Here is a 19,338-nt window from a genome sequence, read left to right as displayed (position 1 = left end):
GTACAAATAAAATGTTCACGTTTCTCCAACGTTGTCTTCCCAACAGTTTCACTGGATGGTCAGGAAGCGTTCGCGATGTCTTCTCAAACAGCAGTCGCTTTCTAAAACATCAGATATGTATCAGATTCAGCACCACATACAAAGGTGACCCAGATCGGATTAAAATAATCTGATTTGTGCCGTTCACACTGTCAAACCATGATGGGATATGGTTCGCACAGGGTCAAAGAAGTTGGATTTGATGCACTTTCACCTGCAGTGTGAACGATATTTTCACACTAGAGCTCGTTTGCTGTCACATTTTATTTGTAGTGTGAACGAGCAGACAAAAAAAATTGAGCATTAAGACCTGCAGAGTGAACGTAGCCTCACTCATCAGTTAAATAAGCAGCGTCTGAACCATGAAGATGAAACTTTAACAACGTCTCAGCTTCTTCTTTTGGAGAACAGAAATGTTACTTCACAGAATGAAGACGGCCTCACACCCACGCACACACTCGTGTTAGCTCTTAAAACCTTCATTAACAACATCCCAGAATAATGCTGGACTGATACAGTGTAAAGTATCCCACGGTCAGAGTGACGGTTCCACAGCTGTGCTGACAGCCAAGACTGCAAAAACAGATCATTTCAGCTCCTTTTACCTTACAGAGTTTAAAAACGTTGCTTCTACATGTTACTGTGACACACGAGCTCAACGTACAAGAAAACTTTCCACTTCGGTCCTCAGCTGAAATGATTCCTGCCAGAAACAACAACTAGGAACCAAAGACAACCTCCTCAACACCATGACCACAGCAGAGTGGGTTTTTACTTTCTGTCTCTTTTTGAGACTGTACAAAGAACACACACACACACACACACACACACACACACACACACACACACACAAGTACAAACAGGGAAAGGGAAGCCATACTGACCAAGTGAAAAACGTGCTCAGACACATACAAACACAGAAACGACGCTTCTACAGATTCCTGCAGATTATCGTGTAATTAACAAAGCAGACACCGAACCTGACTCAGCTGAATCTACCAGAGCGGGTCCAGCTCCAACAAGTTCACCGACAGGCCCCGCTCCACTATCCCAGTGACCCAGTACCATGCAAAAGTCTTGAGCCCCCATTTCTCTCTGTTTTGTTGGAAAATGTGACTCATTGAAATGTAGAAATGTAATATTATAGAATATAATCATGAACACTTAAAGTGCTTTAGATTAAAGCAGACTTTTCAGACATATTCATACAGGATTAGGATGATCCTGCCCACTTCACCCACACCCACGGTAACCACTGACTGATTTACAGACGTCTTTAAAGTACGAGAGGAAGCCAGAGCAGAGGTTTCCTTCATTTCTTGTAACAGGTCATCTGGACGCTTTAAACAGACCAGTGAGGGATAATAGCTGCACTGTCACTGGAGCATGATGACACCTAAAGAAATGCGTTAGGCCAGATGATGGTCTTGCCTGTTTCCTCCAAACGTGTTGTTCACTAAATATGTGATTGCCTCTGCATTGCTCGGGGTCACCTGGACCCCCACCGAGGGCTGTTGACTTCCCGTGACTCGCCGTAAGCGATGAGCCCCACACCGCTGTCTGCCAGTGCAGACCTGAGCTGAGAGCAATTATTAGAAATGACGATTAATAAGTGAAGTGAACTGTTTTAAACCCTATGAGGTGACGACCCTGACCCTGATGTTAATGCGACAATAGCCGAGCTCGAATCCCAGCCTGGTGGAGATCAGCTGATCGGTCTGATCCTGACCGCGGTCCTCGCCACAACAGCAACGCAAAGACCACACAGTCACCCCTGCTCCTTTCCCCTTCTTCCTGCCCCTAAGCCCACAGTGGCAATCACCAAAATACCCGAGTCTGTGTAGCATTATATCACACTGTATTATAAAAAGGGAATTAGAATACTGGTGACACTTTCCACCCAACCTCTTAACCTGGAATCCAGCCTACAGCCTGACACGCAGGGAAAACACGATCACACAAACCCGAGTGCTGCTTCCAACATCAACTTTAACCTGACATGTTAACCCTAACCAGAACCAAAGGCCTTTTGATAATGACCCAAGTACTTATGATTATGGAGAAGACCAGTACGCACTGACTAAACCATCATAAAGACAAGCTCAATGTTACCACTGGAGCTGATGGGAATATCATGGACCAGCACAGCACCAGTGCTCCATGCTGAGCCCCTCTGCATCAGAAGAATAAAGATGTGCTTGACAGCAAAAGAGTGCATGAATCTGTTTTTAACATCGTTAAGAAGTTCCTGGAGACACCTACAGAGGAGGTGAACACACTCCTCTTTCATTCTTTCCATCCACACATTTTTCCAAACCGAGCGCAGGATTTGAGCTTCCAGCAGCCAGACTTAACTCTCGGATTTAGTTTCTGTTTCCAAGTCCATAATTATCAAATCCAAGTTGGCTGATGCCACGAGCAGCATCGGTCTGAGCATCGCTCCAGTGTTTGGGATCCGCACAGAGACAGGAGGACTCACATACTTTCCATGTGTCCCGGAGAGCTGCTGGGATATAAAAAGGTAGCTGCGGTTTGGTTTGGACGACTGTGTTTCCACGTGTGATAGAAAAACAGTGGCTGTTCCAGGACCGCGAGCCATAACACACAAAAGCTTCACTGCTTCCTGTACGGAAAACAGGCAGCAAACACACACACGTGCTCTCCAACGTCTTCAGACATGAAGCTACGGGGCACAAACACGCTGCACCGGTTCACCACTCGCTGCTGCAACAAAGTATGTGAGGAGTTAACCTCAGTCTGTAATCACGCCATCATCATACATGTGTGTGTGTGTGTGTGTGTGTGTGTGTGTGTGTGTAGCGAGCTTAAACACCGCTGGTATCTAAAAGCATTGACCGCACACAAGACGGGGGCGGAGCCAGGGTGAAGTGGGCAGAGACGGCTGTTAGAAAGAGTGAAAGGAAAGATTTACACGACGAGACCAGCTATGATGTGGGAGGTCAAACCAAGCTTATGCAGGTGGTCCACTGGGTGTACTGGTATCCAGTGGGTCGTGTAGCCTACTCAGCAGGACAGCTTGATGCATTTCCTTTGACAGCAGCTTCTGATCATTTTCAGTGAATGAGTGAAAACATGTTCACAGAGTTTCAAACTAACAGCATCAATTTTATTTATATAGCACCAAATCACAACAAAAGTCGCCTCAAGGCGCTTCATAGATACAGAGAAAAACCCAACAATCATATGACCCCCTATGAGCAGCACTTTGGCGACAGTGGGAAGGAAAAACTCCCTTTTAACAGGAAGAAACCTCCAGCAGAACCAGGCTCAGGGAGGGGCGGGGCCATCTGCTGTGATTGGTTGGGGTGAGAGAAGGAAGACAGGATAAAGACATGCTGTGGATATACTGGTATATATAAATATATATATATAAATACTGCTTTGTGCATCTCTAGTTTGGAGTCAGTGGGACTGCTGAAAAGATGGGAGGTGGAGCAGGAGGTGCTAAGACTGGACCACTCTGCAGGCCACATTCACCGTCTTCACACGGACACATGTGCACTTCAGGGATTTGACCTACCTGCAGCACATTGTAGTCCATGAGCTAAGCAGCAATGAGGTGTTTTTTTTTGTCTCGCACGTCTGCCTGCACAGTGGTGAAGCGACCCCCAGCATCAGCACTCCCACACGCCTCAGCAGACGTGCTTGGTGCCCACAGCAAAAGGACATCAGGTGGTCCTGCACCGAGACAAAGGCGGCCTTCTACATCAACCCTGTGAGCTTTACAGCTGCACGCTCCTCGACTAAAGCAGGTTAGGCTGAGCCGCTCTGCAGCCAATATTGTAACTGCTAGTTTGAATGGTTTTAAACTAAAGAGTGAAACTGGTTTTTTGTTGTGATAGGGCAACAAAAACCCACAAAAACAAAGGCGTTCAAAAACGTCAGGGTCAGCATGTCTTTACATTATAAACAAGAATAATAAATATAAATGACGCTCCACTGAGTTTGGACATTTGTAAAAATAAAGAACTGAGTCACTGCAGAGATTTCTGTGCTGGAAATGACTTTACAGGCACACGTTTACATGCATTTAGTTAAAACTTGTTGTGTTTGCCTGCAGAAAGCACCGACTGGTTTAACGCCGCTCCTGTTTTTACTGCGCGTCAGACTCCGCCTCCTCGTGAGGGCCATGAGCATTTTCTTGAATTTGAATCTGACGTAAAGCATTTGAATGCTTCTTGCACTGTTCCCCGGGCGAGCTTTAAAAAGAAGGAAACAATGTCAGGCTCCACTCAGTGCAATCAGGATAGTCCTGATCCCCAGCTGCACAGCCGGCCCCTGGACCTCCGCGAGGGTCGACACAGACGCACAAAGACGGAAACAGAGAGAGAGTGAGTGGCTTGGCAGAGTCGTGCAGCTCAGGGGATAAACATGGAAGGAAAAAGAGGAGAGAAGAAGAAATCACTTTCAATTTTCCAAGAATGAGGGCTGTGCAGTAACGCAGCGACAACAGCCTGCATCTGTCTGCACATCTGTGTGGAATTAAAGAGACACAGCGGTGCTGGAGATGAACACATCTGCAAACGTCCTGCCACACACATCCATACCAACACTTCGCTGTCCACGCGTCTCACATTATAGGACAGTACAGGACATGCTGCTGTGCTGTACTGCTGTGGGCCAACCATAGTTCAGGTTGCCGGTTCGATCCCCCTGCTCTCTCTGTCCTGGTTGTTGTGTCCTTGGGTAAGACACTTTACCCTACTGCCTACTGGTGTTGACCAGAGGGGCCGATGGCGCGATATGGCAGCTTCTGTCAGTCTGCAGGGCAGCTGTGGCTACAACTGTAGCTGCCTCCACCAGTGTGTAGATGAATAGTAGAACTGTAAAGCGCTGTATAAATCCAATCCATTATTATTATTTAGAAGCTACAGCTTTATCATAAATAACCACCGAGCTGTCAGATGCAGGGGTTGGAAGTGAAACCATTTAACCCTTTAAGACCTACCATAGAACCAAGTCTGCCAGAGCTTATATTATATGTTTACATGCTGTGGAGCCATTTTTGGGAGCATTTTAAGTTGCTATACATCAATACAACCATTACAGCCCAGATTTTAATAATATGTCTGCATTAAGTGCATAGTAATTACATAAATTGCAAAAAAGTGCAATAAACTACAGAAAAATTGAAAATCGTTTTTGTTTTTTTAACATATATTTCTAGTTAGAGAAATTTAAGAGGCTTATCCCTCAAAACTGTAAATACAAAAAAGTTGCACAAAATAGTTTCCCACCACAGGAAATTTATTTTGAGTGTCTTCATAGTTTTATTTTTGAAATACACCAATTTTTATACACTGCAGGAAAAACGAAAATAAATATTATAATGCAAATTTGCAAAAAAGCAGCATATGCATCAAAATAAACTATTTCCAGCAGTGCAATATGAGTCCTAAGCATCCCAGAAACCACACAGAAAGTCATAAAGTCAAACATAACTTTTAAAAACACCAGTATAGGCTCATGAGGCCCTGATGGTGAAAAACTACATTTCCGCGAAATGATGTCACTTCCGGTTTCGGGCAGGTCATGGAGGACATGCGATAGTTCGCGCTGATGGACGTAGGAAGTGTTACAAACAGCTGATCGGATCGGCAAAGCGTGTTTCTGGAATATTATGTTTTTGTTGCTGCAAGTGCTTTTTATGCAGTTTTTGCAAAGTTATATGTGGAAGGAAACTGTGACCGAGGACAAGCTGATGGCATAAGATGTAAGTACAACTCCTCCGGTTTCATATGCAAAAAAAATTATTGCGCTAGCTCACGTGGTTGCAGAGCTACCGGGATTTAAAATAGTTGCGCAAAACAAAGCGTGCTGCTCTGACCAGCTTTAAAGGGTTAAAGCATTTTTGTTCTTGATGCTCGTGTTGGATTTGTTGACATCTGTGGCTGATGGCAGCAACACGGTGGATAAAGACCAGCGGAGTCGTTGTCACTGTCACAGATACTGAAACCTTTTGGAAACCCAGCAGCTGCTGCAGCTTCACGTTCTTGCTAAGATACCTCAGATAGCTAACCCAGGGCTCGCAAAATCGCTAGCCCGACGTCCCGGGGCTAGCGATTTTGCCAAGAAAGGCCCCCATTAGAACCCATGAGAAATGCAAGAAATGCAAGAATAGCTCAGTCTGCAATATCTTTCCCAGATCAAACACCAATTGCAAATAACAAACTAAAAATAAACCTGAAAGATCTGTTTAGAACAGCTACTATGTCGCAAAGAGTGAACTACCACTGGCACAATGTAGCAGTCTTTGCAAACTTCAAAAAGCAAATGGCCTCGATCTTGGTTCCACTTGCTCTTACCCGTGACTTCAGTGGAATTTTCAGATTCAGGATCTGACACAGACTGATTCATGTCCTACACAGTTCTTACACGTTCATAGAAATTTCTGTTCAATGAGAACCAAGTATTTGAGTTGATGATTGTAATTTTATACAATGTTGTAATTTGTGTTTCAACAATTTTTTTGAGTATTGTTTTGTTTCCGTTACAATATTATACTTTAATGTATAATATTGTAACGGAAACAAAACAGGAAACAAAAAATTGCTCTCTTTTTTATTCGGGCTACTTAAATTTATTTTGGGCTACCAAAAACTGAAAAAAACTGAGTCCCTGCCCGAAGGGCTACCAGGGATTTTGAAATTGTGCGAGCCCTGTAACCACTGCTTTCCACAGCAACGTGTCCTGAGCTTCCTGTGTCAGGTGTTTGATACCATTTCACTGCTCAGTTATATGTGGACGTCTTTGGGTTTTACAAAAACACATTTCTAGTTGTCACGTTAGAGACTGATGCAGTGTTTGAACCTTATTTGTCTCAATTCTACTTTGATTTGTGTGAGTCTGTTTCTTCTCCAGAAGTCGTTCAGCCACTGAAACTATGACAGGAATGTGTCTCAGACCAACAGCATCCCTGACCTCTGAACCTTGAGTGGCGTGTACGTGTTTCCCTTACGCACAATCCAGTAAAACCACTGAGATTTGCTAACAAGTACAGGAAGGATCATTGTACCAGTCTCTGATTTACCCGCTGCGTGTTTTCTTTGCAAAGACGTCCACTAAGGGGAGACACTGGAGACCAGAGTGCTGCTACTCATCTGGATACTCCATTAATACTGTGTCTATGTGGGAGGCAGAGAAACACACAAAAACAGACACACACAGGCTGAGTCATGGCATTCAGCTGCCTGTTTCAACAACAACCAGTAAAAACCATTTACTTCTACCAGTGTGCGCACACACACACGCACGTCCAACTTCATCACCGCCTTCATAAATCCACATGTTCAGCGCTTAAACACTCGGTCGTCCAACCCTCGTCTTAAACCTCAAAGTTAACGAGCAGTTAACGAGCTCTTATCAGGGGTTAACTCGGAAACGCCGTGTGTGGGTTTGAAACAATATCAACCAACAACACGCACAATCACCAGTGGGTGTGGGCGTAACATTGGGGCAGATACCATCAGTGGACCGATGTCTACTTTTAGACCTGCTGTTGACAACCAGTGGAAAGCTGCTTCCACCGAGCTGTGACCGAGCAGACATGTAGCATGTAGCATGTAGCATAATCCCACTGTGTGATAATGCGTGGCTGCAGGCTTCGCACTGACACAGCACCACGCACAGGTGGTGTGTAACACTACCCTGCAGCTCACGGTGTGTGCACACAAGGACGTTTCCAATCCGACTTCAAACAGCTGAAGTATGTGGCTTTAGCATGAAGTCATGTCTTTGTTAAAGGTGAAACATCTGCATGTGCACCGCGGCGTCTGAGGGGTGGTGTTCATGTCCACTTTAGTCCCGCTCTGAGGTTTCCAACCATGTGACCTTTGTTTTATGAACAATATCTTGGTTTGAGCGACATTTTTATTACTGTCGTCAGAGCTCCGGTTGGGTTGACGACAGGAGTAACCCGCTGTAGTCTGGTGACAGTTTTAAGGTTAAAGAATTATGGAGCTGCTTAGGACTGCAGGTCCTTGGCTGTCATAGTGGCACATCAAAGGGCTAACATGATACACAATCATATTTTTGTTATTTCTCCTCTTTAAAGCAAAGAACTTCATGGCTGAGATCCATCCCACATAGTGCTGGTCGATATGGAAACAATATTTATCACGATAACGATATATATCACGATATATATCGTGATATATATCACGATATACCACCTGACCTGTGGTCATCTGGAAAGTACGCAGTCCGTAAACAGCGAGCGAAGAGTCTTTGTTAATGAAGTGGATGGTTACGCTCATGTAGGGCTGCGTATCTCTGCTCGTCCACAGGTCAGCAGCTTAATGCACGACACTGCAAACATCCTGCTCCACTTTGGCATGCGTCATATACGCGAGGCAACTCGACTTTACTAACGACCGGGCATAACGTACCTCGGATCAAGGACTTTGACGAGGTCACGAAAGCTGTCCTTCTCAACTACATAAACTGGGCCATGCCTTTATAAATGTAACGCGAGACGGCTCCTGTGATTCGTTTATGGCGCCGGGACGTTTTCTCATACGTGCCTTGTGTGAAAGGCTGCTGTATCTTCAGCTGGTATAGTTTTTCTTTTCCCAACTTGCTCCCGTCGTTACACAACTTGGTTTAGCTCGGGTTCTCTAGATTCTTGAGTTTTCTTCTTCGTGGACCTTCTGTAGGTGATAGAAGAGATTTGTTGTGTTGCCATCGGGTGCAGGAATAGTTTTATAGCATAGCTTGCATCTTCTGCTCCGTGTTGGTGCTGTTGAACCCAAAATGTTACCAAATCGCAGACGTACCCCCTCTTTCGGTAAAAGTGCTTCTTCTTGGGCTGCCTGTCTCTGCCTGTTGCATGTCCGGGCATGAAACTGCAACCTGTCACACGTCCATCGTTCTGAGTTACCGTAAAGCAGCACCATGTCGCAAAACCACAAGACGGAGTTTCTTTGTGAAAATTATAATTTTTTTATACTTTATTTTCTCTTGCATAAAGTTAAGACCTACCATAGAACCAAGTCCGCCAGAGCTTATATTATATGTTTACATGCTGTGGAGCCATTTTTGGGAGCATTTCAAGTTGCTATACATCAATACAACCATTACAGCCCAGATTTTAATAATATGTCTGCATTAAGTGCATAGTAATTACATAAATTGCAAAAAAGTGCAATAAACTACAGAAAAATTGAAAATCGTTTTTGTTTTTTTAACATATATTTCTAGTTAGAGAAATTTAAGAGGCTTATCCCTCAAAACTGTAAATACAAAAAAGTTGCACAAAATAGTTTCCCACCACAGGAAATTTATTTTGAGTGCCTTCATAGTTTTATTTTTGAAATACACCAATTTTTATATACTGCAGGAAAAACAAAAATAAATATTATAATGCAAATTTGCAAAAAAGCAGCATATGCATCAAAATAAACTATTTCCAGCAGTGCAATATGAGTCCTAAGCATCCCAGAAACGACACAGAAAGTCAGAAAGTCAAAGATAACTTAAACATAAAAACACCAGTATAGGCTCATGAGACCCTGATGGTAAAACAAAAAACGACATTTTCCGCAAAAATGACGTCACTTCTGGTTTCGGGCAGGTCATGGCGGACATGCAAAAGTTCGCGCTGAGTCTATTCCAACGTAGGAAGTGTTACAAACAGCTGATCGGATCAGCAAAGCGTGTTTCTGGAATATTATGTTTTTGTTGCTGCTTTTTATGCAGTTTTTGCAAAGCTATATGTGGAAGGAAACTGTGACCGAGGACAAGCTGATGGCATAAGATGTAAGTGCAACTCCTCCGGTTTCATATGCAAAAAAAATTATTGCGCTAGCTCACGTGGTTGCAGAGCTACGGGGATTTAAAAATAGTTACGCAAAACAGAGCGTGCTGCTCTGACCGGCTTTAAAGGGTTAATGGTATATTTTATTTAATAATTTATAAAATTAGGTTAGAAACGATAGAAGAATCAAACTGTAGTTCTTACTCCCTTAGTCCAGGGTAAACTCTTTAATGTCTAAACACAAACAGTTCAATGTGCTGGAAAAGAAAGAGTGTCCCTGCTGACGTGCTGCTCCTTCACACCCTCCGTCTGTCTCACCCCTGGGATGAGATGGAATTTCCTGAGAGAAGGAGGGATGACTTTTCCATACACTTGGCTAGAGGACGACAGACATGCAAAAGAAAAACCCCAAAAACATCAGATGGTGACCTAGTTTGACCTCTCTTAGCCTCCAGTGGCAATATACTGACAAACTGCAGCAGAGCAGCTGATACAGATGCCAGAGGAAGCACACGAGGCCAAACGTCGACGCTGTGCTCGCAGGCCTCTGCGCTGCTCGGAAACGCAGATGGGCTAATTCCCATAACAGAGGTCTAAGTGCTGCTGAGCAACAAAGCAGAGCCTCACAGTCACTGAAAGCTCCGGATCATCAAAATAAAGATTCCTATCAAATGCATGTCCAACTGGAACAACATGAGAGCGCACAGTGGAAGCAGACGACAGGAGAGAGCTAAAGAAACAAACTCATCGTCTGTGTTATTAATCGAACAACAACCTGCTCCTTCCATTGTGTCGATACATTACAGCAGATCCTTCTTTTATTTTGAAGGTGCGAGGGCAAAGGCCTCAAGGCAGCAGAAATAACTCAATGTGTCCTCGCTGCATGCTGCAAACTTCTACTCATGGTGAAAATGTAATTTCCTCAGAACTGTCAGCGTGCGCCTAATGATATGGCCGTGTGTTTGGAAAGCCTCGTGAATGAACTAAACTAACGTCATCTTTGTACAAACATGTTTGTAACGTGTAATTGTCCACGACATCCCAAAGCCATGGTTTGATTGACTTAAGTCTAGTGCCTTTTTCTGTTTGTGCGGTGCACGGCCCGTCATGCTGTAAATGCATGTTACACAGTGGATACAAGTGTGGAACAGCCAATCAAAACATAACTGTTTAGATCATCAGCTTTGAGATCATTCATCATTTACCCTCATTACATGTTACATTATAATCTATGTACCACATCATTTTACAGTTATTATGTGTATTATAGTTTATTGTTGGTGCTACGGTGCTGTGCAAAAGTCTTCCCACATTTCTTTTGATTTTTTAGGAAAATGGGAAAAAGGTGCAGTTACTGAAACATGTGCAGACATCCATGGAAATATCAAGTATAAAACAGCTGAGCTTGACAGTCAATATTTGACCACCTTCATTCGTCCATACAGCCTGAACTCTAAGGCTTTCCAGTTATTTCTTAAATAGTCTTGAGAAATAATCTCTAAGCTTTTTGAGGGGCGCTCCAAAGCTCTTCTTTGGATGTCAGCTGCTTTTTGTTTTGTTAGATTGCAGAGGAGACCATGAATGACACAGCTGCACTTTGGTTTTTCAACTAGGCCACAAACGACTATTTTGTAGTTGTGCAACGATACTCGTATCGATGTTGAACCGTTTGATACAGCGCTTTCGGTTCGGTTCACATATGTATCGAACAATACAAAATTTTTTATTTATTTTTTCAACTTTTCTTCTGACGATGCTGTCTGTGTTGAGCGCTCACTGAGCACAGCGCAAGCTAGCAAGACAGAAGCTAAGCTTGTTGCAACATGACTAACTCAACCTCCCCCACCCTCATTCAGATCTGGCGTTTGGAACTATTTTGGTCTTCATGTGACGTATGACCCTGAAGGTAAGCGCGTCATGGACTAAAGTAAAACAGTATGTTGGATGTGCCACGCAATGCTCAATTACATGGGTGGGAACTAGTGTGTTAGCGCAGTTAGCTCGTTAGCGCAGTTAGCTCGTTAGCATGTTGACGCTGCCCAACCCCATGCACGGGGCGATCCGCGGTAGCTCGTTAATGGAGATTTGCCATGTTGTGGCATTAACATCATTTCAGATTAACGCTGACAGCACTAGTGGGAACACAACGAATATGACTGCACATTTACTCCGACATCATCCTAGTGCAAAGACAAGTGGAAGCAGACAAAAACAACAAGCACGCATGCTACAAACTTTACCCGAGTCATTTAGACAGCCGTTAGCACATGATTCTCCTTATGGGGACCTGATATGTTTAATATGCTGCTGAGAATATAGCCCAGAAGAAGCGTATAGTATAGCTTTTATTTTGAAAAGAGCCATTTCTCTGTAATAAACTCTCTTTTCCAAAGATGAGTGATTTCTCCATCAGATAGATTTATTTTTTATTACTTTGTTGTTTCAGCAACATTAAATTTAAAAACTGTACTTTTGAGTTAAAATATAAATTTATAATTTTAATAAATGACAAATTAAAAAAGCATGAACATTTTTTTGTATCGAAAAAATATTGAACCGTGAATTTTGTGTATCGTTGCACCCCTAATGTTTTGATAGTCAACTAGTCAGATCATGTAAAACATACGGCTTATTGCACCAGCATGCATCTGCTCTTATATAACTATCAGCAGAGATGGGCAGTAACGCGTTAATCCGATTACTTTTTTCAAGTAACGAGTAAAGTAAGGGATTACTATTGCAAAAAAGGTAATTAGATTACCGTTACTTTCCCGTAGGAACGCTGCGTTACTGCGTTACTAAAACCGTGATTTTTTGCGAGAATGTCTCATGACAGTGACGTAAGCGAGTGCGACGTTCGTGACAACAGCTGTGTGCAGATCAACAATGGATCATATATCGAGTGCAGAGAGAGTATGAGCGTGCAGCGTTTAAAGCGTGGAAGTACTGACCTTACTTTGAGTTTGATTCCATAAAAAGTGACAAAAACATTAGTGTCCGTTGTGCGTGGGAAGAAAACTTCTTTTTACAGCGAAAAAAACCCTAAACTTCCGAGCAAGCACCGAGTAGCTACGACATAATGGGAAACTCACAGAGAAACTCGCGGATTCTTCCACTGACCGCGGCGCACCTGCACCAGGGTAAACCTCCGCCTGCCCCACTCCTGCTTTACAGGTGAAAATAGAGCAACAGGACCGCTAGTCTTTGACTTTATTTATTTTCTGCTGTGTTTTACTTGCATCTATTTGAAAGACTGAGTGTAAACACAAAAAATATTTTATTTTATGTGCTGGAATGTGCAGAAAATAGGTTTAAATGTTAAACTAATTTCTTCCAGTCAGAGAATGTTGCAGATAATTAAATTTTTGCTTGATGCATAAAGTTAAAAGATTAAAACTAATAAAACAAGTTTTAAAAAGAGACTTTTCCATTTGATTACATTTTGTATGATGATGATGCAGAAAAAGTAGAATTGGGCTGAAAGATCTATCACTTTATCACCTATTCAGGTTGTAAATCGTGTTTTTAAAAAGTAACTAAGTAACTAAGTAATTAATTACTTTTGAAAATAAGTAATCAGTAAAGTAAGAGGATTACGTTTTTGGGGAAGTAATCAGTAATTAGTAACTGATTACTTTTTTCAAGAAACTTGACCAACAGTGACTATCATTAGCTTACAGCTTTAAGTGTTTCAGGTATGTGCTAACTAAAAATAAAGACAAGATGATAGTTTGTTAAATTTTAATGAAATTTGCAGATTGTTTCGGTGAAGTTTAATAAACTCCTTGCTATCTAAAATATAACAGGACACCGGAGTAAATTCTGGAGCATCTCACACTTCTGATAATCAGCTGTCTGCTTGATGTTTATTCAGCTGTGTAAAAACTATAACTTTAATCTCAGCCAAACCGATTTACTCAGGAACAAATAAAATACAGAAAAAAGCCAAACAATAACATTTTTAAGTTATCTAAGTGACTTATATATCATGTTTAACCTGAGTAGCCAAAGGCCGCGGGGGGTTGAAAATGATGCGGGGAGTCCGCTGTTCTCGCTGAGCCTTGAACTTCACTATCAAGCTGGTGGGTAACACACGTCTCCGAAAACGTCGGAGCGCTCTTGCAAATATGTGATGTCTTGATAAACCGAACAGATATTTGAAGTTTACACGGCTAAGGCCACATTTGGAGGAGTCTTCGAATTTGGACAGTCTTTGTCGTGCCGCCGTAATGTAATCGGCCTACAAATGCGGGCTCAGGAGGATGCGGTTCCTGAATTTGGACACAGCTTCTTCTTCTGGGTTTAACGGCAGCTGGCATCCTTGTACATGCAGTGCTGCCATCTTCTGTTTCAGTCCGTTATTGCACTCTTAAATCCTACTACTTATTCCTGCGTCTTTTGTGATCTTACAAAGCTTCAAACGACGCGTCGACTATTAAATCAGTCGTCGACGATTTTGATAGTCGACTAATCACGGCAGCCCTATTTTCAACCCATGTATGTTTTACTGCATTGGCAGCATGTTTGAGATCGTTGGACCTCATTTACTAACATCTGCTGCAGTTTGCACCGGACTGTTTTGTTCTGATTCATTCGAACCGACAGTCTAACAGGATCTCCATACAGTTTACATACCATCTGCATTCTGCCCCACCCCCATTACTGTAGTGACGCTGGTGTAAAAGAGAGGCCATCACCTCTACACCTAACAGTAGAAATAGGTGTCTGAGGTTGTGGTTGCAAATTTTGAAGCCATCCTGATAACCTTCTCCCACCAACTAAATCCCAATTAAAATCAAGACACTCAAAAAGATGCTCTGGAACAGAGTTTAATACACTGAATCATATGAACAGCAGGAAAAATACATACAGACATTTAGCAAGAGAATTACATAGCAGAAAGCAAGCAAAGCAAAACCCCAGGGTGTACAGCCTTACGCACAGACAGCAGAGCAACAGCAGAGGGGAAAAAGTGCTGGGGGTGTCCTCTGGTCCCCTAATATATAGGGATCAGTATCCCTGCCCCCTGCTGCTGGGTAACTTTCCCACCCGTCCAAACACAGCTGCAGGGGTCAGGTACAGGCCAGGGTACGGGCAGGGCTCTGGCTGAGGGCTCTCTGTTACAATGTTACTGTTTTGGTTGTGCTGCATGAAAGGCGTTGAGTGTGTGTTGGAGGAGGTTAGTTACCGGAGAGTAAATTATTCAGGCGAGCTCTCAGCAGCATTAACTGCCCTGTTACTGTAAAACCTTAATAAACCTCGGTGAAGCAAAATGTCTTGTGCTTAAGACTCTACATGAAAGTTCAAATATATCTGTTGAGTGCACATAGATATATAGTGTATATAGTTACAGGAGGAAGAGGTGCAGTTTTCCAAAGTGTCTCCATTGGAGCATTTTTCATGGATTTAACTACAGAAATGGGAACAAAATCAAGCTAATGGCACAACTGCTAAGTCACAACACTAACTCACCTCTCTCTAGTTAAATGGCCTGTATTTATACAGCGCTTTACTAGTCCCTAAGGACCCCAAAGCGCTTTACATATCCAGTCATCCACCCATTCACACACACATTCACACACTGGTGATGGCAGCTACAATGTAGCCACAGCCACCCTGGGGCGCACTGACAGAGGCGAGGCTGCCGGACACTGGCGCCACCGGGCCCTCTGACCACCACCAATAGGCAACAGGTGAAGTGTCTTGCCCAAGGACACAACGACCGAGACTGTCCAAGCCGGGGCTCGAACCGGCAACCTTCCGATTACAAGGCGAACTCCCAACTCTTGAGCCATGATCGCCCCTAGTTAGGTGTTTTATGCTTGGATGACTCATGGGTACAAGGGCTGGGTTAAAAGGCAGTGCCTGTACTGCCTTGGTGAGCTGAGGTGGGTAAGGCAGCCAATGTCCCAAGAAGCCTGGTGAAGGCCAAAATCGGACTGATCACCAAAACGGTCGCACGACTCAAAAATCGGCTCAAAATGGGCCAAAAATCGCTCAGTGTGAGCTCAGCATTAAGTGCTTTATGCAAAACGCTCCTTTCACCAAATCAGCGAACCGTCTGAAGCCTGTTCATGTTCTGGTTCGCCAAGGAAAGCAACCAGTATACTTGTTAGCAGCAATGATTACTCAACAATATATTATTGTTTATAATGTTGATGCGCTTGGTCATTAGGTGAGTTTAACTGCAATGGTTGGCCAAATGATGTTCACAATATTTATCCTGTCAATTTATCCTGTCTTCCTTCTCTCACCCCAACCAATCACAGCAGATGGCCCCGCCCCTCCCTGAGCCTGGTTCTGCTGGAGGTTTCTTCCTGTTAAAAGGGAGTTTTTCCTTCCCACTGTCGCCAAAGTGCTGCTCATAGGGGGTCATATGATTGTTGGGTTTTTCTCTGTATCTATGAAGCTCCTTGAGGCGACTTTTGTTGTGATTTGGCGCTATATAAATAAAATTGAATTGAATTGAATTTAATATTTAAACAACTTAAACATGTAATCCACACCTTGCCAGCAATAAGCAGCAACTCGTACTGCATCAATGCTACAACCATCAAAAATGGTGTCACGCTGTTTAAAGGCGACTAAATCAGCATGTTAGTGAGGGCACAGTGGACAGTGTAGTCCAGGGGCTGGTCACACATAGCTGGGGAAGCCTTGAGTGGAATTAGGGCATCTGAGATTTTTATACTCCAGTTCACTCTCAGCACTACCCCGAGACACGGGATCCTGCCCCACTTTGCCGCACGCGACCGCGTTATCGAGGCGGGACTTCTCAAAACTGCCAGAACGATTAGACTGGAGCTCTGACGAGCCCAGTTACAGACGTTTACGCCTTTAAGAGTGGTTTTAAGAACATTCGGTGGAAATGAGGCATCACACATTTGAATGAAACGTTTAAAACTGTTAGTGTGGTGAAATCATTCTGAATACTTTATATATCATTTCCTGTCTTATGTCACCAGTGGACGCGATTAACTCCTTAACTAAAGAAGAGTTTGTGATCACAGTCTCAGTCCCACAAAATCAACTTCATGTTGCACTACATCAGTACACTTACATCAGTACACTTACATCAGTATGCTAGCAGAGACAAACACACTACACTGCTCCTACATCTTCAGTCATCTTCAGTGTGCCACAGTTCTGTGATAGCCTTCCTGTTACTACGATGGTGAGTGAGAAGTTTAGATCTTGTAGTTGTGGAGAGACTTGATGATAAAGACGTGTGCAGCTGTAGCAGCAGGTCCACTGAGACATGAGCAGCAAAAACCAACATGCTTCGACACGGACGCTCTGAAACGCAAGGAGGAAGCCTGTCGAAGAAGCTTAGAGACGAGCACGGCAAGTGAACGCGTCAGGATGTTCATACCTGAAATCTTCCCAGCAAAGCTCCTGGAACAATCTCCCATGTGGAGCTGCAGGTTTGCCTGTTCGGTCTGGTTTTCACTCAGGTGTTTAAGATGAACTGTAACCACGTTAATCATGTGAGAAACTTCTCTCTCTCATAGACTGTATATAAAAGACGGACATAACCATTGGAGCCTTCAAAAGGAAGATTTTTCGTCATTGCCATCTTACTGCTTTTTGAAGTGGTCATGATAAACAGACTGTTCATATACAGCACTTTATTCTACCTGAGCACTCACAGCACTTTATACGACACGCATTCACCCATGCACAGCAGCGTGGAACATACGATTCAAATAGTAACACCAGCACGTGATAAGAAGTACTGATGATATTCTTCTTGGTTATAAAAACAACAATGAACTAATCACAATAACTGTGGTTTGGCAGAAATATTGTGTGTCTGCATATTATATTAAAAAATAAGATAATTTTGTGTAATTTTAGCATTGTTATTAACATGGCCTGTTGGGAGCTGTGTCACAGCAGCGCCTGCTAAGCCACACCTCTAATGGCTGTAACACAACTAAACCACGCCCCCATATTTAGTGTTAATAATACAGCTGGCTGTGTAGGACAGGCTTCGGTTGTGAATCTGTGTGTTGTACAGTTCAGGGTTCAGCTAACCGCCCTGCTAGCATTTCCTAATAGCACTGCACATCTCTATGGACTCAGAAACCAACAACACTGCACACACGTAACCACCAACACTGAGGCATCAAAACAAATGGATGGCATCAAAGAAATATAATGTTTATAAATATGTTGTGTATATACACAGTGGAATCACGTCATTTAAACACCTGACAGCTTACAGCAGCACACATAAAAATGGCTGACCACCACTTCTAACCCTGCTGGGGTCCGTCAATGTAGACGGACAGGAGTGTGAGCAGGACAGACAGACACAGAGGAAGTTAGACCCTGACGGGAGGACAGACAGACAGATGGCAGGCCTGCATGTCTAATAATGCTGCATCTGAAAGGACTTTTAAAGAAGCCTCGGGACGAGCCTTCGTCAGCTTATTACACCAAACATCACGAAAATGGAAACTGATGCTCAAATCACATCAATGCGCGTAATACGTGGATGTGATTTAACCGGACAGCAGTGAGTTGTGAGGCAGCTGCGGGGGACACGCCCATATCTGTGTAATGCTATATGAAGGCCACGCCTAGCTCGTGTCAGCCCGGCATGCCTGGCCTCGGAGCTGCGCCGATATTCCGCCTGGAAAGGCGATGCAAGCCGGCTGCTGCTCCCCGGCGACCCTGCGCATACAGGCCGGGTGTGTGCGCTGCAGGCCGCTGCGCAGTCTGACACTACGAGCAGCGAGCCCGTGTGTGCACATGCAGACACCCAGTGCCTTTTTTCTGTCACCCCCCCCCCCCCCCCCCCCCTCACATCCTCCTTTCTTTGCACACACATGCAGCTTCTAACGGAATTAATTAGCTTTTATTGCAGCGGATGTTAGCGAATGGAAATCGTGATGCATTTGTCACAAAACGAAAAAGCTCCGGTGTTTCAGCAGCTTTAGTGCTTGATCCACAAAGGTTACCGAGAGAGAGAAAAAGGGTGAATGCGGTGTGATGAAGATGCGTTTAGGTGAGCGAGGAATCGGGCTACTTACTGTGCGGATCCAGGGAGGAAAAACCGCAGCCAGCAGCGGGAGACGGGACCGAGGAGTCCGCCGGGAGCTTCTGCGGCGTCACGGTGGACACTTCGCCGGGATTCTTGCCGGTTTAGTGCCGGTTTTCACCGACTGCCCTTTTCCCAGATAGCCCAGATTCCACTGATTTCCCTTGCTGCCACACTGAATCCCAACAGCGCTGCTGATACTGGAGGCTGGCACTCGGATCACTTCCGGCGTGACTTTCACAATAAAACTAGAAAGATGAGCCTTATTTTATTATTATTATTATTATTATTATTATTATTATTATTATTATTTAATAACGGACAATAAATGATGATAACATATTTATGTCGTGTTTGCATTATAATGATAACTTTGTGGTAGCAGGCTACTCTCTTGTATTTTAATTGTAGCTCATTTGCCTTAAGAAAAAAAAAAGCATTATTATTAGTACTGACATTTGAGAATGCCATTTCTCAT

The 19,338-nt window shown here is 43.6% G+C and overlaps 1 protein-coding gene across 2 annotated transcripts in view; it reads right to left on the bottom strand.

The window, feature by feature from the left end:
- raph1a (Ras association (RalGDS/AF-6) and pleckstrin homology domains 1a) overlaps window positions 1-19,062 on the bottom strand; it is a 65,038-nt gene extending 45,976 nt beyond the window's left edge. For both annotated transcript variants that reach the window (XM_006806636.2, XM_087852985.1), the window contains exon 1: window positions 18,853-19,062. The gene's annotated coding sequence lies outside the window, so the exon portion shown is untranslated. The remainder of the gene's footprint in view (window positions 1-18,852) is intronic.
- Between the last annotated feature and the right edge of the window lie 276 nt (window positions 19,063-19,338).

This window comes from Neolamprologus brichardi, chromosome 16, assembly GCF_056152115.1.
Source record: "Neolamprologus brichardi isolate AB-2024 chromosome 16, ASM5615211v1, whole genome shotgun sequence".
Lineage (NCBI taxonomy): Eukaryota > Metazoa > Chordata > Actinopteri > Cichliformes > Cichlidae > Neolamprologus > Neolamprologus brichardi.
This window is presented reverse-complemented; position numbering and strand designations above follow the sequence as displayed.